Consider the following 23,573-nt stretch of genomic DNA (forward strand, 5'->3'; position numbering starts at 1 on the left):
GAAAATGAGACAACACAGGCGCTTGTGGGTTATCATTGTCCTTCCACTGGTACCCAGGAGGGCTTATGTGTCAGGAATAGAGGGCACCCTACTTGCTGTGTGGTCAGGCAGAGGAGTCAGGGGCTGTAGTTTCCCTCCTGAACACATTTTACTTGTAATATTCATAACATTTTCCAGGAAATTCCCAGATGCCAGAGAAAATCCTGAAGCAGCTGCTAACTGTGCTTTGGTTTTCTTTAAGTAAAAATGCTAATGAAGGTTTCTTCTAAGTGTCATAATGAGAACCCAAAATAGGAACTCGAAGCTGAGGTAAGCAGTGGTTCTCAACACGTAGCAGGAACACTTTTTGCCATTGTCCCCTTGTGGGCCACAGGGCTCTCTCTCCAAATGATCTGAGGGTTGATGAGTTTTACTATAGAGGTCTTACAAAGTGTGGATACATGGGTGTGCATGTGTTTGTGTTTTAAAGGGCTTAGAGGTATTTTTCTTGTATATTTCTACCAACATTTTTAAAACATAAAAATGAACGTGAAAAAAATACGGCCCCCTCTTTTAAAAAAAGATATAGTCACAAAATAGGTGCCTATTCAGACAAAACAGTGCCTGATGTCTTTGGCTTAGTTTTGTCTATAGTGGGGACAAGTAAGAAGGACAGGAGGGGGAGATGGGGAGAATGCTTCTGAGGACTTCTTTTTCTTTCTTTCTTTCCGGTTGTTTGTTTGTTTGTTTATTTGTTTTTTGAGACAGGGTCTTTCTCCGTCACCCAGGCTGCAGTGCAGTGGCCCCATCATAGCTCCCTGCAGCCCTAAACTCCTAGGCTCAAGTGATCCTCCTACCTTGGCCTCCCAAACTGCTGGGATTGCAGGCATGACCCACTATGCCCATCCTGATTTTTGCTTCATATTATTAACTTTACACTTAAGAAAACAACCTGTATGCCACCTGATAATTCAGGGTTTACATGCACTGCTCGTTTTCTTGTATCTCTATAGGACCAGGGACTGAGCAGCATGAAGTCTGGGCGAGGTGGAGGGAATGAAGCTGGTCCTGTTTGAGGAAACCATTTCTGAGCCTTTTCTTACAGTTCTTTGTTCCTGACTGTTCTGCTTGGCTATTGCTGCCTAATCAGTAACCTCAAAACATATGGGCTAGAAGCAACAACGATCATTTTGCTATTTCTCATAATTTTTGTGGCTTAGGATTTGGGGAAGTTCAGGCAGCATGGCTCTGGTGTGGGTCTCCCATGCAGTTTAAGTCAGTGAGGGCTGGGGCAGCCGGGGTCCAGCTGGGCAGTTCTCTCTGGCTTCATGGTGTCCCGAGTCCTCTCTGAGGGGGCCCCATGTAGGATAGTCTGGGCTTCCTCAAAACATGGTGGCCTCAAGGCAGCTGGACTGCTTGCATGGTGGCGGAATGTTTCATTAGTGAAGTCCAGCTATCTAGGTGGAAGCTACATCGCCTGCTAGCTTTACCTGTGCCACATTCTACAGGTTCCAAGTGTGTCACAAACTGCCCAGATGAAGAAGAGGGAATTAGACTCTACCTTTTGATCTTTTGAGGGAGAACGGCCACACCTCACAAGCCTGCTTCCTTAGCGTTACCATCTATTCTGTGAGCTACCCAAAAGTCTTCTTATAATGTTCTTTATACCTTAAGGGGACCAGAGCCCATCTCTCTGGTATACAATAAGAACCCTGGCTGGCATACTCTTCATTATTTAAATAGAAGTTCACTTATAGGCTCTGGCTTAGAGCTGTTAAAGTGTGAGTTTCGTGCCGAAAAATCATTAATCTGCCATTCTGCTTCTGTAAAACCTGCTTGCTCCTGCTTACTCAATATAGTACCCCTAACACAGAAATTCCTAAGTGACTACAACACCCATGTTCTACGTAAAATGATTAAAGCACTCACGTTCTGCGTGAAGCGATTACAACCCCCACGTTTTGTGTAAACAAAATATGGCCCGGAGCCCAAACTGCCCAGATCCTGTGACACCAAAGATAACAAAATGATATAATGCTTACTCAAGGCTTTTTGTACACGTTTGCTCAATCTTAATAATTTTCCACCCACAAATTCACAATATAAAAACTTTCCAGGCCGGGTGCGGTGGCTCATGCCGGTAATCCTAGCACTCTGGGAGGCTGAGGTGGGTGGATCGCTAGAGGTCAGGAGTTTGAGACCAGCCTGAGCAAGAGCGAGACCCCGTCTCTACTAAAAATAGAAATAAATTATATGGACAGCTAAAAATATGTATAGAAAAAAATTAGCTGGGCATGGTGGCACATGCCTGTAGTCCCAGCTACTTAGGAGGCTGAGGCAGAAGGATTGCTTAAGCCCAGGAGTCTGAGGTTGCTGTGAGCTAGGCTGACACCACGGTACCCTAGCCTGGGCAAGAGAACAAGACTCTGTCTCCAAAAAAAAAAAAAACAACAAACCTTTCCGTTTCAAAGGCTCACTGCTGCTCTCTGTGCCACCTTTGGCGATGCAGAGAGTAGTTGCTGGCCAGCTAATAAAGACTCCTGATTTGGCTCAATTTGATCTTTAGGTGGTCATTTCTCGCATCTCAGGCCATAACAAGAGCCTCAAACTGGGGTTAGAGAAAACAGGGGAGAGGTTTCCCTCCTGAAGATAATCAGTATAATGACCTTGAGAGGAAAAGAGAGATGGGAAGAAGCCCTTTCCTTGTTATGTCTTGACCACCAAGGTCCTGTCCTGTGTGACTTAATTAGCTGTCTTTTCAAGAAGTGATAACACTTGTAAAATATTGATAATTCTTTAATGATAGCATTAGCAGAGATGCTTGATACTAATGCCTGGAGAGGAAGGCAGATGTTTGAGCCTGGCCTATTGCCATCCAGCTGTTTCTCAGCTGAGGCTGGGTGCCAAAACCGAGGTGTTAGGGCCATTAAAAAGCCTCTCATGTGCTTTCCCCTGCCTGCCATGGCTGTCAGCCTGACTCCATATTTGGTCCTGGAAACTCCAGGGCCCAGAGAAGAGGCACCGTGGTGATTGACAGGGACCTCTATTCCACCACGCCCATTTCAGCTGAGTAGCCAGGCCACTGACAATGGGAGGGAGGAGAGTGGGCCTGCAGCCACTGACCTTTAAACCCTCTAAATGGGATTCAGAAAGGGATGGGGAGGAAGAATAAGTCAGGAGGAGGGAAAGAGCAGGTTTGCAAGAAACATTAATCCAGGAGATAGGCATTAGCTCCTGGTATGAGACGTATGCATTTGTTTATTCACTCATTCAGTTCTTTGTTCATTCATTCATTCATCATATTATTTTATATTTCTATTTCTCATTCTGAGAAATGGGGAAGTGACTAGCTCAGATGACAGGTGTGGTTGGGGAAACAGGAGAGAAAGAAATGGCTACTGCATCAGGCAATGCAGTTATATCTCAGTTAACAAAACCTCTTGGAAGGAAGTCCCTTTATGCAAAGTCATATTTGATGGTGGGGGTTGGAGGAGTGGGAGTGGTAAGCAGATATCTTGAGAAGCTGTGCTCACACCTTAGAGCCTGAACCCTGTGCTAACAGTTAAGGGGGAAAAAACTCTAAGTAGAATTTCCATCTCTACAGCATGGGAAGGGGCCCTTATGTTTGTCTGCTCATAATAAGTGTCAACATTCAACTTTCTAATCTCCCCGTCATCTCAAACACTCATTTATCTCATACTAGCATAGTGGATACTCAGATGCCCTAGGAAGAAAATATACCTTACGTTTCTATAACATTTCAGAGGGTGGAAGAGGTGACAGAAAACTTATTCCTAGTCAACTACAGGATTGGTTCCAGCTCCCCTAAGTGTCATGAGAGTTATGCATAAGTTCTGGGGGGCTCACATCATGCCAAGGCATGAACAGTATTTAGCTCGTGGATCTACATCATCATCGTCCAGGATGGCATCTGTGGGGACATCTTCGCATCTTCTGGCTGCCTCCTGTTTCCACCTGCTCTCTGCAGTGTTATCCCCGGTGTTATCCATGCCAGAGAGGAATGTGCTGCCTTCCTTCTGAGTAAACTACAGGGGCAGGATATTGGCTCATCTTCTAGCAGGGACTTAGGATGTCCACGCATTCCTGCTTGCCATCACACTCCTTTATCCCTCCCTGTGGTAAGAAGGTGTGTTGTGCACTCTGAGAGGTTGGGGAGACTTTTTTCTGCCTCTTCAATTCTTTTCCTAAATTTGGAGTCCCCTTGGACATTTAAAATTCAAAAGTCCAAGCTTTAGAGACCTCAAAAACTGCTTTTCTGCTGAAACAACCATGCCACATAGTTCAGTTGGTTCCCAATTTGAAGAAAAGAGGAGAGATAACAGGAAATATTGGGATTTTAAAGACTATCAATTAATATTTCAAAAAAAATTGTTCCTCCAGATCAGATATAACACCTATTGTTGGCTTCTGGCTTAGTATGAGTGAAATTGAGCAAATCTGGTATTAAAATCAACAGTTGTGATTATTTAAGCCTTCTAATTCATTTATTCATTCAAGCATGTTTTGCTCATTCAACAAACATTTAGAGTGCCTGTTATTTGTCAGGCCCTCTTCTAGGTACTAATTATGGAATGAAAGTTTTGCACATTAAGGAGATTTCAGGTATCAGCAAACATTAAGGAGGAGGCATAAGGCAGCTTGGAGTTAAATTCCACCCACTCTTTATAGCAGACTCGAAGTTATACTGAGTGTATCATTTTTAGGTGGTTCGGAAAAGTGAAGAAAGCACAAAATTTAGACTCAGAAAGCTCAAGTTAAATCCCAGTTCACAATTTATTAATTGTGTCATCTTGGGCAAATCTCTCAATTTCTGTAGGCCACAGTTTCATTTCATACAGTAAACAGCTGTTGAACTCTACAAGTTTTGTGAAGGTAGGAACAGTGCCTATTCATTCCCTGCTGGATCCCCTGTTTCTACTGTAGTGCTGGCACGTAGTAGACCCTAAATAAATACACGTTAAATGAATGAATAAATAAGAGCTCTTATAGCATTTTTGATCATGGGCTTCTCTGACTAGACACCTTGAGAATTACTAGGATTCCAGGTTAATGTGGGAAATGTTCCTCTAATTGGATCCTTCCCTTTGGCCTTCTAGCTCCCAGATATGCTCACGATGCCTTCCAGAACTTTTGATGCATTCTAGTAGGGTGTATCAGTCAGTACAGGCTGGGGTATGCCTCAGAAGCAGAGAACTTGTAGTCGCAGTGGCTGAAAAAGCAAGTCATTTCTTATTCATGTGACATAAAGAGTGCAGGTCAGATAAGGCGCTCAGCTGCTCACAATCACTCAGGGACCCAGGCTGATGAGCAGGCACCGTATGGAATGTTGCCAGGGGCCTTGCTAGAGGGAAGAGAAAGCCCTGGAGGGTCTTGTCCTAATAATTAATTGCTGAGGAAGTGATACAGACTACTTCTGCTCACGATTCATTGGCCAGAACTAGTTATAGCTTCTCCCAAACACCAGGAGCCAGGAAGGGGAGGACCAGAAATATCTGGGAAACGGCACTGATGATCAGCACAGTCCCGCCTTGTGAGGGCATCCTGGACTGGTCCACCAGGTTGTTCTAAGTACAGGCGTGAGCATCTTTTCATACCCCTGGGTCTTCTCACTGCTGCTCAGGGGCCCAGGGCCCTACCCTCCATCTCAAGAGCTCACCAGCATCTTAGGCTATTAAGTGAGGCCTGAACTCGTGGACTAGGAGTTAGTCTTTCTGGATGGTGCACAGGTAGTGCTGTGGCTGCTGTTGATGGGAGTTCATCCCCCATTGCCAGTGGGAAGGATGAACAGCTATTCCTTTCTTCTACTGAAGGTCTGTAGTGCTTTTCCTGGACAAATTCCAAGAGCTGAGCAGTTGTCCATGGGGCTCCCAAGTGCTGTGCATGGATGATTTTCACTTGAGCCGAGGGCAGTGGGTTTCTGAACTCTGACTCTCGCTAGTCCCTGGGTCCTACCAGGCACTGTCTGTGGACGTGTCCCTTCTGCCTCTCCTTACTCCCCTTTTTCCAGTCTTTTACCCATCCATGGAGGAGGTGTGTGTATGGGAGAGCAGGGTGGGGCAACAAAGGAAAAAAAGATATGAGAGGGGACAATGGCTCTGCTTGATGTCCTATTTTTCCATTATCTTTGCATTTTACATTTGGACATTGACTTTTGAAACTCAAAAGCAAGAATTTGACTTTTCTTCTGGCATTGTTAAGATAACCCTCCCTGTGACAACTGTGTCTCTTCCAGCTGTCTAAGTTGATGAGAAGAGGGTTGGCACAGCACAGTGAGAAATACAGCGGGGGTGGGGTGATGGGAAGGGGGAATCAGATTAATTAATATATCAAAATATTACTCCACCATTCATTTAATAATGGTTTATTTCCACAGTCTTCTTTTTTGACATCTGTGGAATATATAGGCTTCACACACACACACACACACACACACACACACACACACACGTGTACACTTCCCCCTTCTCCCTGGTAATAAACCTTGCTCACAAATGCAAGTCCACAAACATGTCCCACGAATGGAATGGCCAGTAAAGGGGTGTGGGTGTGGGTGGTTAGGCTGCGTGAGGGAAACAAGCCGCAAACAGCAGTGCGCTGCACGCGGCATTCCTGAAATTCAGTCTCTAATGGCTCTTTGCTCCAGAGAGCAAATTCTGTCTCCGCCACAGGAGGGCCCCTGCTCCCCTGAACTGCCTGACTCAGACTGGGAATTCAGAAGGAAAAGGAGGAGTGGATTCAGGAGCAGAATAACAATAATTTTTTTTTTTTTCTGTATGGGGGTGAATGAAAGATTCAGCTGCCATCCAACATTTCCTCAAATTGGTGATGTCCGTGGGTGGCATTTTCAAAGTATTGGTTTGACTATACTTTAGACAAAATCCCTGGCGTTGGCTGATCAATGCATATGCAAAAAATACCATAAGGAGCTCTCTACCCCCACCCCAGTTCACACTCCCCCATCACTGGGAAGTCAAAGGCATGTTTTGACACTGGCACAAGTGTGCCCTGCTCTAGCGCGACCAGGAGCGCCAAGGTCTTCCCAGGGCTGTGCCTGTGTGGGCTGTGCCCGTCACGATGAACAAAGGCCGGGGGCTCCTCCAACACCACTGGCTCTGGGGCACGGAACTCCGGCCTCGGCTGTCAGCCTCCTCATAGGCACGAGTGTCACTCTGCGTGGGGCCAGCTTCCCATAACCGTTCAGTGTGGAGCAGCTGGCCAGACTGTCATCTCAAGGGGCTGCAAACCTACTTGAAATATTAACTGTAATGATAAAGATGAATAATTCTTGCACCTCCGGGGCATAGATGAGTTCAGTTATCTCTCCCACCAGCCCTGAAACGTTGCAGTTCAGCTGCCATGTATAAGATCTGAGTTTTAGGGTCCTGTAAATAAACAATTAGGACAATAGCTCTTCAGGTTCCAAAGCTTTTGTTGGGTTCATTTTCTGCCGTAAGTTGTTATTACTCTCTATAGAATAAGGGGGAACTGAATGATTTTGAGCTAAGTTAGGAGCAGGGTGGGCCTGAGTGGGGTGAAACTGTAGGGGTAGGGTGGGGGGGTGCGGGGAGACGGTGGGCAGAATAGCAGGTTAGCTGGGATTCTCCTTCCCTCCAAGCCTCATAGCTAGGATGCAGCAAAATTGCTCCAGCTGCCGGTACCCATGGCCTTAATCATCTCCAGAGTGGGGTGGTGCTGCCGAGGCCAGGAAAGAATTACTCCAGCGGGTGGGGGGCAGGAGGCTTCTTTCACTGAGCTGTTACAAGAATTGTGCAGTCTGGCCACGGCGGGCTTCTTACACTTGCCTAGGCTGGCTTAACTCCTCTCCTTTCCACGGGGGTGTGAGGGGAACCAGCTTCCCCATTAACTTGGGGCCTGCATCTTATCGACAGCGAACGCGTGGGATCCCACTTCTGGGGCCATCTGTGACCTGTCATGCAGTAATAGCTTGGTTTTCCCCGTGTTCGGCTCCCTCCCCAAGTACTTAGTGTTAAATCATAGGGGGAGGAAGTGTGAGCAGAGGAAAAACAGCACTATTACATGACCCCCGATGAGACCGCTGTGATAGAATTAAAAGCTGCCGCCCTAGGACATTCTAACAGATGACATTGTGAGGTTGCCAAGGTAACCCACTAGGATACAGTTCCAGCATCTTTGGGGTTGATGCTGGGTAGGCGAGGTCAGTTAGAGGTGAGGTCCAGCTGCCCAGGGTCTATCCCCTGGCTGGCCAGTCCATGGCAGCCAAGTGAAAAATCAAGGCAGCTCTCCACACAATGCAAACAAAGCCTACGTTTGGCTCCTTGTTAAATATTCCAGGTGAAAGAAAATTAGAACACTCTGGATAATTGTATAATGTAGGTTACACAGAGCCTTAAAAGATCTGGATGCCATAGGCTCATCCATTCATTCCGTAAATGTTTATTGAACACCTACTATGTGCTAGATAGGAAGCATCAGAATATCTGGCAGGAAAGGCCAAGAGTTCTAGAAAACCCTCAAAAATGCAGCTCCAAGCAATGAAAAAAATCATTTAAGACCTTTATACACCATTAGTACTCAGGAAAACACTGAGTGAGAGAAAATGGAAACAATCAGAATAACATATTAACCTAAAGGACTTGGTGTCCAAAAAAAAAGACACCACCAAAATCCAAAACCCAACTGTGCCAAAGTTTTATAGAATGAAAATGACTTGCTTAAATCAACCACCTCCCCCACCACAACCAGAGTATGTTACATTTCCCCCCTTTTTCTCTTGATCTTCTTTTAAATACCCTGGATTTACTTGTGAACTACTGGTTAACATCTATAAATGTTCTTTTTTTTAAAAAAAAAAATGTGGTATTATATATACACACACCATGGAGTATTATTATTATAAATGTTCTTTTTTTCTCCAATCTAGTGGCCATCGAAGGATCAGAACAATTTCAGATGGGCCCTGACTTGCAGCAACTCAAGTCCCCAGGCAGGTAAACAACATGAAAACCCCTCCCTTTGGCTTCATAATGGGTGGTCACAACTATCGGTGCCACTGGACACTTGTCCTCACACACTATTGTTTGAATCTGGACTGGGCCATCACCTGGTCTTGTTATTTTCTCCCAGAGGGCACGCTCAGGTGTTGGGGGGAAGGGGGTACACAGTGGGGTGGTGGAGAGTGATGTCAGGAAGTGGTGGGTGGAAAGGGAAAGGAAAAAAACCAAAGCCAAAAGCAAAACAGTGGTGGGGGAGTGGGGAGGAAAACAGAACTGGGATGGCAATGAAAAAGAAAACAAGGAAGAAAATCTCTGAGAAACTGTAGCAACAAGAAGAGTCTCCCAAAACAAGAGTGCTTCCTTACCCCCTGGGGGACTGTTATTAGTAACACTAGGACCTCATTAAAACCAGCCCTGCACCGGGTAGGCTCCAGCGCCTAAGGACCCTTCTTTGCCCAACCAGAAAATGGAGATAATTAACTAGATTATTTCAGTCTCCTTGTTCCAGCCGCTTTATCGTAATGATAATAATAATGATTATAGCTAAGTTATCGAGTGCTTCCTAAACCCTTTACTTATAATACCATGAGGAAGTGCTATTTGACAAATGAACAGGCCCAGAGCAGTTAAGTCACTTACCCAAAGTCACACAGCCGGTAAGTACAGAAGCCAACTCTGATCATGTGGCTTTAGGGCTCCCGATCTTAACCCCTACAACTGTAATTTTGCTTTAATAGTTTCAGGAAGAAATCTTTTATAATGGGTTCATTGTCTCACATCTTCACTATAATAATGCAGCCCTGTCCCGGCGCTTTATTTATATAATTTCCTCCTTGGGCGCCTCAAGTTGCCAGGCAAGATGATTTCCCGGATCTTCTCAAATCTGTGGACATCTGAAGTAGGTGGAATGGGGTGTGGCAAGGGGGACCGCAGCATTTCCCTTCTCCTGAAGCCCTAACTCACAATAAATTACTTCGGCAGCACCCGAGATGTCCGGGGACGCTCCCACCTGTGGAATGGGGTCCGAGGAATGGTCTCTCTTAAGTCCCCCCCACCCTGCCCCCAGCCATCAGCACCTTGGTGGCTCAAATTCTAGGGGATCCCAGCCTCCCACGCGCTCTCCTGACAGCACACAACCTTAATTTGGAAGGGTCGCGAGGGAGGTTGGGCGAGGCTCAGAGCCCTGGGCGTGAGGCCGCGCGGGTCTCAGTGCGTGGCGCGGAACTCGGCGGGGCGCAGGGCGCGGAGGGGGCGCTGGGCGGGCCCACCGCTCCCATGGCGGCTGTCAGGGGCCGCACGGCTTCCCCTGAAGATGCAGCGCAGCATATTTTGCACATGAGTTCAGAGGAAGAGGAAGTGTAGCCGGCGGACGCGCGGCGGCGGCGGCGGGGGCGCGTCGGGGCTGCAGCCGGAGCGCGCCGGGCGCGGGGCTCAGCGAGCGAGAGCGCGGCGGCCGCGGGCTGCGCCGGGGGACTGACGCGCCGACCGCGGAGGGACCGACACCCGAACCCGCTGCGCCGCCCCCCACCCCGCCTCCGCCCACGGGCGCCCACGTTCTCCCCGCGCCGCCTCCTCTGCATGGCACAAACTTTCCTCCCGGGACAGAACACGCCGTCTCGGGGAGCCCGCGCCCGCGCCTTCTCCTCCGCCGGTCCCAAACGGTAGGTAGGGGCGCGACAGAGTTTGCGGTGTCGGCGGGCACAGGCCTCTTCATCTGGCCCTGCAGACCGGTCCCCGGCGGGCAGGGCGAGCCCCACATGGTGCCGCCCCGCAGGTTGCTCTGCGCCCAGGGTCCGGAGCTTCCAGAAGAGCCCACCCTGGCCCGGGTAGGAGGGGACAGGGGCCAATCGATAGGAAGCCGGGGTCTCGGGCCAACTTTTTTGGGGGGACGGGGGGGAAGTCATCCCTGGCGCGCTGTTGGGAGAGGCACTCCAGAGCAGCCTGTTGGTGATCATGGGCTGTGCAGGCTCCGGGGCGCCTAGGAAGGACGCGGAGGGAGAGCTTTGAGGCTACAGGTGGGTCCAGGACACATTGCTGCAGGGCGTCCTCGGCAGGGATCCGGCAGGAGCTGGCCACGGAGTACAGGCTTCACGGTGCGCGCGGCCGGGCCGGGCTGGGCTGGGGTGGCGCCGGCTGCCCCTCGGCGTGTGCCCTGGGAGGGGGTTTGCTCTGGGGCAGAGGCGTCCTCGCTCAGGGGAAGCGCCGCAGACACTGGAGGCGCGGAGAGTCCCCAGCACTGAAAACGGGGATCCCCTCTTCTGTAAGGGATTTTCTTCCCTTGTCCTAACGCACTTTCCTAGGCTCAGGGGACGCCAGGATGGGTCTGGGTCTGGGCAGGGAGGCGGTGGCGTGTATTTCAGGAAGCCGGCTTGTGGCATGGGCACCCTGGTACTGGGCCAGGGCTGGTGCCCTTCACCTCGGGTATCGCTGTCTTTGGCAGCGCCAGCCGCGTGGAGGCCAAGGTTCTAGACCCAGGCGCTCTCCCTGCTGCCTGTCTGTTGCTCACCCTCAGCCGCCCTGTGTGGTTGTGGGTAGTCCCCAGGGACGCTGGGTGGTGTCAGCGAGTTTCTTTGGGTGCTTAAAAACAAACAAAAAGTATTTTTTTAAAAAAGTCTGGCACAGACTTCTATCTGTGAATGGCCCACCCCAGTTTCCAGCAACTGCCCCCTCTTGCAGTCGGGACAGCTGTTTTCAGATGCTGGACTCGCAGTCACACGGCGTCTTCCAACCCCTGCCATCGTGTGTCATCTCAGGATAAGTAAGGCCTTGCCAGGAAGGAAGCCGGGTGTAATGTGAGCGACCTCTGGGCCTGTGGGTAGGGCCACTATGCTCCCATGGGCCCCCGGCTGCCGGGATTCCTAACTTGTACCTCTGAACAGCTGAATTCTCAAGAAGTTCAGGTGATCCTAGATGTCACCAAACCCCACCAGAAGGGTTAAGCAGCAAGCTGTTCGGGGCTCTTTGGTGCGTGTGTGCTATTCTCAGTGAAATCACTGTTGACTGAGATCTGCATCCTCTTTTGCCTTCAGTGGGGTTTCTGGCCCGCCTGAGTAATCCAAGCCCAAGAGCTGGGACGTCATTCTCTGGCTGCATTTGTATAAGTCACTGGATTGGTTTTTCTTTGTTTGCTTTTTGGCTGCATAGACATGGGGCAAATGGAAGTGGAGTGCTGTGCAGTTAGCTAATAGATTTGGTGCAGGAATTGAAAGAATAAATTGGGAATACAAGTCTGTGAGTTCTTTTTCTCCCTCTTGAGCAGGAATTTTTGGCTTCCATTCAAATAATTGCTTTGTCTGTAGGGAAACAGGCAGAAAATCTTTGGCATGAGTGATGTGAGTTCCTGTAAAGCTGCTTGTGTTCCTCCAGTCTTCACTTTTCAGCAGAATTGAAATTATGTGATCCCATGGCTTGGTGGGCATGGGTGCCTTGCCAAATTTCTAACTTAAGGAGAGAGAGGACACTGTGACTCTACCCCCTCCATCCCATTTTTTAAGATACAGAAAAGTTGCAAGAATAGTGACCACCTAAATACACATGCCTGGAGGCTGTAATTAACATTTTGTTTTAGCGGCTTTATTACACATCTGTCCATCCATCCATTCCTCTATCCATCCATCCATCAGTCCAGATGATTGTTCTATGCGTTTTCAAGTAAATTAGAGACATTGGTACAGGTTGCTCCTAAACATTTCAGCATACATTTTATTATTTAAGAGTTCAATATATGTTCATGGTTTTCTTGAGGTGAAATTTACATACATAGTGAAATGCACAAATCTAGAGATTTGCATAATGTTTTGACAGATGCGTGCACCTGTGTAACCCCAGTCCCTGTCAAGACAGAGAACATTACTATCACCCCAGAAGATTCCTTCATCCCCATCCTCAGTGAATCCCTGCCCCCACCTCCCAGTGGCAACAACTGCCCTGTTTCTCATCATAGGTTAGTTTAGCCTGTCTATGAACTTCATATAAGTGGAATTCAATAGCATTGTGTAAAGCTTTTTTCACTCAGCATGTTTTTGAGATTCATCCAGGTTGTATCAGTAATGTGGTCTTTTTTATTGCTGAATTATATTCCCGCGTTTGTCTGTTCCATAGTTTGTTTAGATATTGTTTTGTTCATGGGCACATGGGTCATGCCCCCCCCACATGCTTTTTGTTATAAACAAAGCTGCTGTGAACATTTGTGTATAAGTCTTCCTAGAGACATATGTTCTCATTTCTCGTGGGTAAATACCTAGCTGTGAGTTGCTGGGTCATAGAGGTGGTTTATGTGAACCTGGTAAGAAAACTGCCCCTTTTCCCAACATGGTATGCCTTCTTACACTCCTACCAGCAAAGAATACAAGTATGAGATTCCAGATATAACACTGTATCTTTCCTATCTCAAAGTCCAGGGTATGATTTGACTAGTGTTTTTTGGGGGCCAGAGAGACCCAGACATTGGGACCACCTGAAACAGTCTGGAGCATGTTGTTTACATAGGTGGAGGGGATGTAGGAAATCCCTGACCCTGCCAGCAAAAGGGTTTAAACTTAAATTATTGTAGGCGATCAGATGAATATTTTATTTTTAGATATCTCCAGAGAAGGGAATTCCATAGGGGAATGTACCCTCCGTTACAAAAGAAGATTGAGCACTTTCTATAAAAAGAAAAATAACCCCCAACCCCCACAGAATTCCACTAAACTTCTGCTTAGAAACTCCTGGGAGATTTCTGCCCTGTTGGTCTGGCTGATGTGAACTTGGTGAAGATTCCCCTTGGATTTCACTGGCTTGGGCGGCTGGCTGTGGAAACGGCTGTTTTTGCTTTGTGAGGCAAGTCAGTTTGGCTTTTTGAAGACTCAGAGAAGGCTCTCCTATAAAAGTGATTTGGCCTGTTAGTGAGAAACAAGGCCTGCCACTACCTCTCTTACTGTCCTGGCTGAGAAAATGGGTCTGTGCCCCTCGGTTGCCTTATACCTCAGTCCCTGTCTGTGGGGCCAGCTGCAGAACCTGGTCTTGGCTGGTCCAGGAAACAGGAAGTGCACCTTTCTGCCTAAGCGGGACCCCAGGATGACATTTTTGCATCCCATGAAGGTGTCCCAGTGCTTGCCATGCTTTGCAGGAGTCAGATGGCAGATGGTGCAGAGTCTTGAGACATTGATTGCACTGTTTGTGTTCTGTTCCCTCATCCTCCAGAGCCTAGTACAGTGCCAGCCACTGGGTAGGGGCACAGCAAACATTGGCTGAATGACTTTTGTGACTTGTGCTACCCATCTTGGTTATTGCCTCTCTGGAGCTTGACAGTGGGTGACAAGATGTCAAAGCCCCAAGATGTATTTCACTAGAGGCCACTTTGCCATAGCCTGGGAAATGCATTCAAAGTATGTGGGCCTAGGAAAAGTTTGTTGACTGTAAACTTTCATTGTATTAGCACCATTCCTTTTTATAGCAGATTTTAAAGTTGTTATTAACAAAAATACTAGTAACTATAGCTATCACTTGCTGAATGCTTACTCTTTGCAAGGCTCTGTTGGGCACTTTATACACATTATTTGGGAGTACTAATATTATCTGCACTTTAGCCTTGAGGAAACTGAAGCTTAGTGAGGTTAACTTACTCTGAGTTCACATTTTCATGTTTCCAAGGACCTTAAGGGGAGAGACTGTGACATTCTGGTTCAGCAAATGCAAGAATCCACCTGTAAGCACAGATTTCCAAATACGCGAAGCCATAGTATAACAATGTGAACTGGATAGTCAGAACAAAGTTACAGGAAATGCCACATTGGAATAATTTTCTTTAGTCTTTGGAGTTTCTTTTTCTTTTTCTTTTTGTTTTAAGCTTGCTGAATTTGGTACAGCCAGGGACCTGTACTCATTTTGGTGGTAATTTAAGATATTGTTGGTTGATTAGGATTGTAATTTTATTGTAGGAACGAAAGCTGTTGCCAGCTGTTTGGTTTGAGTGTCTGTAGTGTCCAATACAGTAACTGCTAGCTACATGTGGCTGTACATTTAACTGTAAATGAAATAAAATTAAAAAGTCAGTTCCTCAGTCTTACGGCCACATTTCAAGTGGTCCAGGCCACATGTGGTTAGTGGCTACTGAATTGGATCGCACAGATCAAGTATTTCCTTCACTGCTGAACGTTCTGTTTGATAGTGCTACTCTAAATAAGCATTTCTTTTTTTCCCCTCAGTTTAAGAATTGGTAACAGACTTGGCTAAGGCTTAGGCTATTTTGCACTGACAAAGAGATAAATTTAGCCAGACGTTTCTTTTATGTTTACCTTTTAAAGATTTGTGTGTGTGTGTGTGTGTGTGTGTGTGAGATCCTTCCATCCACATCAGTTTTTGACATGAATTTCAGTCTCCCTTTTCTCCTTGGCCCCCAAAGAGGCTTTTGTTATTATCATTGCATATTTTATCAAAATGCTTTCTCATAAAAGATCTGTGTAGCCAGCAAGCGATAGCCACTGCTTGAGCCCTGCTAATTCCTTGCTCTCCAAATAAGAATTTGGTTCAGCTTTTAAATATGCATTTGTGTGACTTGCTCCCTACCTGGGCTGAATTCAGGAAGAAAAATCGCTCTCAGTGGGTCAGAACCAAAGAGCTGGAAAATCAGGTCACATTCTGCAGTGATGGCTACCTGCCAAGACTAAGATGGAGGAGACACCATTTAGGGTACTTGAAGGCTCTCTTTGGGATTTTCCTGGGTCTGACCTGCCTCTGGGGGGCAGGCAGTGATGGCAAGGGCTGGCAACTGCAGTGTCCCAGTTACACAGGACAGTGGAGGGATGGTACCTTGGGTCTCCCTCTTCTATGGTGTGCACTACTGCAGAATCAGATTCAAAGGAAGGGGGGAGCCAATCCTTGAGGGTCAGTGGGCAGTGAGGCTGGCCAGAGGTAGAAAATCAACTGAAGCTATGTTTTGTTCAGTTTGTTTGAGGCTGACCCACTCATATGCTACTCTATGATCCTGTATTGGAGATTTCCACACTCTTTCAGCCAGGAAGCCAGATGCACCCACTGACAGCTTTCTTTGGCTTTTACACCTGAAATGTCATTTTGTTGTTCCATAGGCAGATCTCCTTGAGGGTCAGAATTTATTCTTTACAGAGGATTATCAGCTTCCATGCTTGTATGTGTGTGTGTGTGTGTGTGTGTGTGTTTATGTGTTTTGAAACTCCCTACTTTGCATTTCACCCTTCATCCTGAGGAATCCTTCAAGTTGTATGGAATAGCTCTCAACTTCCTCAGATTTGGGGAAACTATTGTAATAGATCTTATTCATAAAGTTGGATGAGAAAAGATTTGGTTGGCCGGGTACTGTGGCTCACGCCTGTAATCCTAGCACTCTGGGAGGCTGAGGTGGGAGGATCACTTGAGCTCAGGAGTTTGAGACCAGCCTGAGCAAGAGCAAGACCCTATCTATACAAACAATAGAAAAATTAGCCTGGCATTGGGGTGCACACCTGTAGTCCCAGCTAGTTGGGAGGCTGAGGCAGGAGGATCGCTTGAGCCCAGGAGTTTGAGGTTGCAATGAGTTATGATGATGTCACTGCACTCTAGCTTGGGCTACACAGTGAGACTCTGTCTGAAAAAAAAAAAAAAAAAAGAAAAGAAAAGATTTGGTTAATAACAGACTTCGGTTAACAGAACATGTCCATATCATGTACTACCAAATTTTGGAAACATATATATAAGAAATCAGACTGTTCATTTAAACACGTCTTTAATTTAGAGAGGTCTTTGGGAATAATCCAATATCTTGTGACACCCTAAGATCACCCTTTTCAGTGTGGTGTAATGATGACTCCAGGCCAGAGCAGGTCAGAAGGAATCTTTATAGTGGATAAAAAGTAATACTAATACAGTACTAAAATAGTTAACATTTATGCTGTTCTTTCTATGTGCCTGAGCTCTTCTAAGCCCTGTTAAATATTAACTCACCTTACCTTATTTAACCCTCACCTACGGGTAGATGTTGCAGCTGTCCCCATTGTACAGATGAGAACATTGAGGTTAAATGGCTTCCTTGAGGCCACATAGCTAGGAATAGGGGCACCAGAAATTTTTTTTTTTTTTTTTTTTTGAGACAGAGTCTCACTCTGTTGCTCGGGCTAGAGTGCTGTAGTGTCAGCCTAGCTCACAGCAACCTCAAATTCCTGGGCTCAAGCGATCCTCCTGCCTCAGCCTCCTGAGTAGCTGGGTCTACAGGCATGCACCACCATGCCTGGCTAATTTTTTCTATATATTTTTAGTTGTACAGCTAATTTCCTTCTATTTTTTTAGTAGAGACGGGGTCTCGCTCTTGCTCAGGCTGGTCTCGAACTCCTGAGCTCCAACGATCTGCCCACCTCGGCCTCCCAGAGTGCTAGGATTACAGGCGTGAGCCACCGTGCCCGGCCGGAGCACCAGAATTTGAACCTAGTTAGTGTTGTCCCCAGAGCCTGTGAACCCAACCCCTGTGCTGTACTGTTAAGAAAGTGAACTTGACAGCCACAGGGGAGTATTCCAAAGGCCGTTTCCATCCTTTATCAGATAAGTGCCTTCCCTATTCCTGAAGGGTGTTGACTGAGTGGGTATTTATTATGCATCTGTTAGGGTCAGGGCATTGGGGTAGCTGCTGTTGGGGATGAAGAAGATGCACTTGCTGTCTTTGAGAAATTTCTGTCATGTGGGAGGTGAGGATTTACCAGAATCTCCAGGGCTCTCCCTTGAACTCAGGCTGGTATATCCCACTGCCCACTGTACACATCCGCTTGGACGGAGTCGACATGGCTACAACAAACTCCTGGCTTCCTCTCGCTCCCCACCTCAGAAGATGGCCGCCCCAGCCTCCCAGTGGCTCAGGTGAACAACTCTACAGGTGGCTTGGACACCCTCTTTTTCTCATCCCCTATTTCCAAACCATCAATATATCCCGTTTTCTACCTTCAAAAAATATCCAGAATTTGACCACTGCCCACACCTCTACCCACTGCCATCTGGTCTCCCTGTTCCCATGGTTGGTCACAGCCGGAGGGACTCATGTCTCCACTCTGCATAAAACTCTCCAGGGCAGGGGTCCCCAGCCTATGGCAGTTGTATAATTATTTCATTATATATTACAATGTAATAATAATAGAAATAAAATGCACAGTAAATGTAATGTGGTTGAATCATCCCAAAACCATCCCCCCACCACCAGTCCATGGAAAACTTGTCCTCCATGCAAACTGTCTCTGGTGCCAGAAAGATTGGGGGCCACTGCCAGGGGCTCCCAGCTCAGTCAGGGCAAAGCCAATGTCCTTAACTCCTGGGGATGCAACGCCCGGGGTTGTTTGCCTTGCCTGGCCTTGCCTGGCCCACCCTCCCCCATATCCCATGGCTCCCTCTGGTACCTTTGTCATGAGTTTGCTTATATGTCACCTTTTGGATGAGGCCTTCCCTGATCATCCTGTCTTTAAAAACTGTCCCTCCTTCCTCTGTGATTGCTATCTCTCCTGACTGTGTTATTTTACTTCAAACATTAAATTTCATATCATATTTTTATTTTTCTATTGTCTGCTCTTCTGATCCTGAATGTAAGGTCCCCAAGGGCAGGGTTGTTCTTTTTAGTGTGTATCTCTTTTGTTTTACTTTGGTATTGCCAGCATTTAGAACAGGCCTTTCATATAGAAAGTGCTCAGTATGTATTTGTTAATGAATAAACAGCTTGGAGTGGCAATCTGGTTAGAACCCAACCCTGGAAGAGGGTCTGATCGTTCATTTTCTGCGTCCGCTTGGTTAGGCCATTGTGCTTAATTTCTGGTCAAACACCAGTCTAGGTGTTGCTGTGGGGGATTTTTTAGATGTGATTAATAATTAAATGAGCAGAATTTGAGTAAAGCAGATTATTCTCCATAATGTGAGTAGGCCTCATCTGTTCAGTTGGAGGCCTTAAGAAGAAATACTGAGATCCTCCAGGGAAGAAGGGATTCTGACTCCAGACTACTTTTGGACTCAAGGCTGCCATGTCAGCCGGGCATGGTGGCTCACACCTGTAATCCTAACACTCTGGGAGGCTGAGGCGGGAGGATCGCTTAAGCTCAGGAGTTCGAGACCAGCCTGAGCAAGAGCGAGACCCCCGTGTCTACTAAAAATAGAAAAATTAGCTGGGTATGGTGGGGTGTGCCTGTAGTCCCAGGTACTCGGGAGGCTGAGGCAAGAGGATTGCTTGAGCCTAGGAGTTTGAGGTTGCTGTGAGATATGATGACACCATGGTACTCTAGCCAGGGTGACAGAGTGGTGAGACTCTGTCTCAAAAAAAAAAAAAAAAAAAAACAGAAACCATAAGACTGTAACATCAACTCTTCCCTGGGTTTCCAGCCTTCTGTCCTGCCCTGAAGAGTTTGGACTTGTCAGCCCCCACAGTCGCATGAGCCAATTCTAAGTAATAAATATCTCTCTTTGTCTCTCCCTGTCAATCTGTCTATCTGTCCATTTCCATCTATCTAGATATGCACACATATGTGTACACATCTGGTTGGTTCTGATTCTCTGGAGAACCTTGACTAATACAGAGGGTCAAGATGGAAAGGAAAGGAATGCCAGGCGGAGGTCCAGTAAAGGAGTGGTGTCTGGAGAGTTCTGAGCAGCTACAAAAGATCAAGGGGCTTAGCCTTGACATGACTCGGGTCGGCAGTGAAGGGAAACAGCGGGAGCAGGACTGGAAAGAAGGGAGGGTGGGGCGAGACAGGTGGAGATTGGGGGTGGGGTGAGATTGAGATTGTCCAAGCTGGACAGTGGTGTGGTTGTGCTTTTTGAGCTGCCTGTGTGGGTGCAGAATTGTTAACGTGGCAAAAGCTGGTGATGGGTATTAAGTAGAAGAGGGGGAGCCAGAGTCAAGGAAGGCATGGGATTGTCCTGGAAAGCCAGGTGTCTTGGAGAGTGAAGCGGAGGGGTGGAAAGCACCCGCCGTGCTGGGCAGGCCAGTGTCAGGTGAGCGTGGGGGCAGGAGCTGGCTGACACCTGGGGTTTTGAGCCTGGATGTCAGGAGGGCACGACACTCCCCACAGAGACGGGACATGCAGGAGGAAGAGCAGGCTAGCGGGGCAGGGTGTCGCGCTTTCTTTCGGGCATATTCTTCTGGAAGTGCTGGGAAAGTTCCAGGTGAGGATGTTGACACAGGTCCTTGGAGATGTCTGCTTGGAGCTGGAGAGAAGACAGGCTGGGGAGAGAGACTGGGGCGCTTCTGCCTGGAGTGGGTTAAGTTGGGGCAAGAGATGGTGTGTGAATGCTAAGGGGGGACAATATCATGCACGTGACTTTTTGAGCACACACATATTGGTGGTTTCCAAATTCTGTGCTTAGATACCCCAGGGTGTTGCAGCAAATCACAGGGGGGCCAAGGGGTATTTTACATTTTTGAGGGAGATGCAGCAATGCTTGATGTGTGTTGGACACCATGCTAACAACTAGCTTGAGCTACTTCACAGCACCAACGTTAGACAGCACCTCACTCCTGATGACATCATAGCTTTATGAAGCTGGATCTTGGGTGGTTGCTCAGAAAATCATTGTGGAACAGGAAGTGAGGGTGGCGGTGTCGAGTGTGGTTCGTGGGTTTGAGAAGTGGTGTAGTACCCAGCAGATGCACACAACCCCTTAGTAAGTAAGTGTGGTTCGTTAAGAATGAAAGAAAAAAAATTTTTTTCAGTTTATGTGTTCTGTCTTTTCCAGAAGGCTAGTAAATTGTTAGGCTGTAAGTATTAAGTTGTTTGGACCAAACTACTTAGTAAATGGAACTCTTAAGTATTCTTTTAGCCTAGGGGGTACCTTCAAAAACATACCAAGAAACTAAGCATACCACGAACTGAGAGCGTCTCAGGATCTCTGTCAGATGTTGTTCTGGGTGTTATATGTAGATTGTAAAATGGTAAATGCAGGGATAGGTGGATCGGGAGAAAAGGATGGGTGTGGAGGCTGTGTCCAAGAAGTCTTATTAATGCAGAAATAAAAGATGTGAAGCAAATAAAGTAAAATGTAAGCATTTGTTAAATCTAAGTGGTGGGTACATAGATGTCTCATTTTCTGTACTTTTCCATATGTTTGAAGTGGTTTGTAAGTAAAATAATTCTAGGAAAGTGGGGCAGGAGGAGGGCTGAGGATGGAAGTTTGGGGGTGTGCCTGTGTTTGGGAGGACAGCAGAGGGGCCTGGGAAGGGGGCGTCTGAAGTAGAAAGAGAGTCAAGAGATTGGGGGTGTGGAACCAAGGGCTCCCATGGGCTGAGTTCTGGACTGTGGTTCTCAGTCCTGGACGTGAGGCTTAGGGAAGCTCCCAGGCCCCGCTGAGCTCTGGCTGTCAGGCGATTGGAGAGGCTGGGAGTGGAAAAAGACTGGGTTTGCTCTACCGAGAGCAATGATTTCTCAGCCCTGGTTGCATGTTAGAGTCAGCTGGGGGATTTTAAAAAATAATGGTGCTTGGGCCCCACCCCAGATGCCTGGGCACCAGGACTTTGAGCAGCTTTCCAGATAATTCCACTGTGCAGCTAGGATTGAGAACCACTGCCATAGCCCAGGGGCTCTCAGACTTTACTCTGAGTCAGACTTCGATGAATTACTTGCTGTTCGAATGTCACTTGTGATTCAGGAGGCCTGGGGTGGGATTTCTAACAAGCTCCCAGATGCTGCGACACTGCTGGGCTGAGGGCCGCAGGTTGAGCAGCACGTTCTGAGAGGGAGCTGTGTCTAGGGGAGCGTGGCTGCGATGGGGAGAGCAGCAGAGCAGACGTGTCCTCTGGAGCAGACCCCCACTCAGACGTTGGTGGGTGGGGGGAGTGGTGGGAAGCAAGTGTTTTCTTTTTATGATGTGAACCCCACATGTATTAGGTATGTTTTGTTGTGTAACAAATTGCTCTGATAGATACCTAGAGGCTTAAAACAACAAACATGTATTATGGCACGTGGTTTCTGTGAGTCAGGAATCCAGCAGTGGCTTAGCCGGGTGGTTCAGACTTAGGGTCTCTCATGAGGTTGCAGGTAAGATGTCAGCAGGCCTGAAGGATCCGCTTCCACGTGGTGTCAGGTTGGTGCTGGCTGTTGGAAGGAGGCCTTCCCTGCACAGGGGACTTCTCCCCCGGGGGATAGTGTCCTTACAGCAGGGCAGGGGGCAGCCCCCAGAGATCTGTGAGAGCAAGGTGGAACCTATGACCTAGCCTTGGAATCACACTCCGTCATTTCCCCAGTATTCTATTGGCCACAGAGGCCAGTCCTTTTCAGCGTGGGAGGGGAACACACAAGGGTGTGGATACCAGTAGGATCGTGGGGGCCCATCTTAGAGACTGGCTATGACACCCCTATTGTTTTCAACTATGAAAATAATGCATGCTGAACACAGAAATCCTGGAAATGTCACCATAATCTCATGACCCAGAGGAAAGTTCTGTTAATATGCGTTCCCTGTCCGGCCAGTTTTTTAAAAATGTGGATTTTATATGCAGATAGATACACAGGCACTTTTAAAAAGTGGTACTGTACAATAATATTGTTTCATATAGATGGCTCATTACTTCTGGCATTGGATCAGGGACACTTTCCACAGGTACGTTTTACTTACCCTTGGATTTCTTAGACTATGTTTGCGGAAGATCAAAATTTGACACCATCTGAATAGTTTTCTGAATTTCGAAGTTTTCATTTATAATTCTGGATTGCCAGAGATGTCGTTGTCATGTAAAGACTTCTTAATTTGGATGATCAGTTTTTCCTTTGGACGACTGAAGTAATAAACACGCTTGAGTCTTCAAATATGGAATTTGAGTGTAGAAATAAAAAACGAGCTTGCCAGCTGATCCGGCATCGTCGCATATGATTGCCCCGTCTCTGGGTGCTTGTCACGAGCTGTTGGCATTTGTTAAAATTAGCTTTACAGGCTGCCTCCGATTAGCAGCAAGTGTGGTAAATGAGGGCTCACTCTTAATGAAACTAATTTGTATTTGAAAATATAACTACATTTATTGCCCCCATTATTTAAATGTGTGCATGCCAGTTGATAGTAAAAATGAATTTTTAAACTGAGGCTTTTATAAATTCTGGCTGAAAAAATAATCTTTTAAGAAGGCGATCCTTTTGACATGATTTTCCAGTGTTTCATGGGCATTTTGAGAAGCATTTCAGAAACAAATTGGCAATACTTTTAAAATAATAATTTCAACATTTCATCATTTAAAATGACACGGGACATTCATTATATCCCATTGCTGATCAGCTTCCTCTGGAGCCAAGACTATGGTGGTGTGCTTTGTGTTTCGTATGACATCAATTTTCTCTGAATGCCCTGTACTTTGTCCAGACTTCCAGAATAGCCAGCCCCACTGCACTGTGTGTCTCTCTGTTCATTGCCTTTCTTCTCCTTTCATCCGTGATCCCCTTGATGGCAGGACCTGGCCTTCCCAGTTTTTGTGTTTCCTAACCGAGTGCCTGACTCAAAGCAGACCTTAAGAAATGTGTGTTTGTACTCACCATCAAATTGGTTTCACTGATCAACACCTAAGAGCACATATAGGAATAACATTAATCGGGTGTCGGGCAGATGTGGGGGGAGGGGATGTGTGTACACATACATCATGAGTGCCATGCGCACCGT

General features: G+C 47.0%; 1 protein-coding gene across 1 annotated transcript in view; it reads left to right on the forward strand.

The window, feature by feature from the left end:
* Nucleotides 1–10,438: 10,438 nt before the first annotated feature.
* The window catches only part of RFTN1 (raftlin, lipid raft linker 1), a 204,300-nt gene continuing 191,165 nt past the window's right edge, over nucleotides 10,439–23,573 (forward strand). Inside the window, exon 1 of the mRNA XM_045538264.1 lies at nucleotides 10,439–10,636. The gene's annotated coding sequence lies outside the window, so the exon portion shown is untranslated. The remainder of the gene's footprint in view (nucleotides 10,637–23,573) is intronic.

This window comes from Lemur catta, chromosome 1 (assembly GCF_020740605.2).
Source record: "Lemur catta isolate mLemCat1 chromosome 1, mLemCat1.pri, whole genome shotgun sequence".
NCBI classification, from domain to species: domain Eukaryota; kingdom Metazoa; phylum Chordata; class Mammalia; order Primates; family Lemuridae; genus Lemur; species Lemur catta.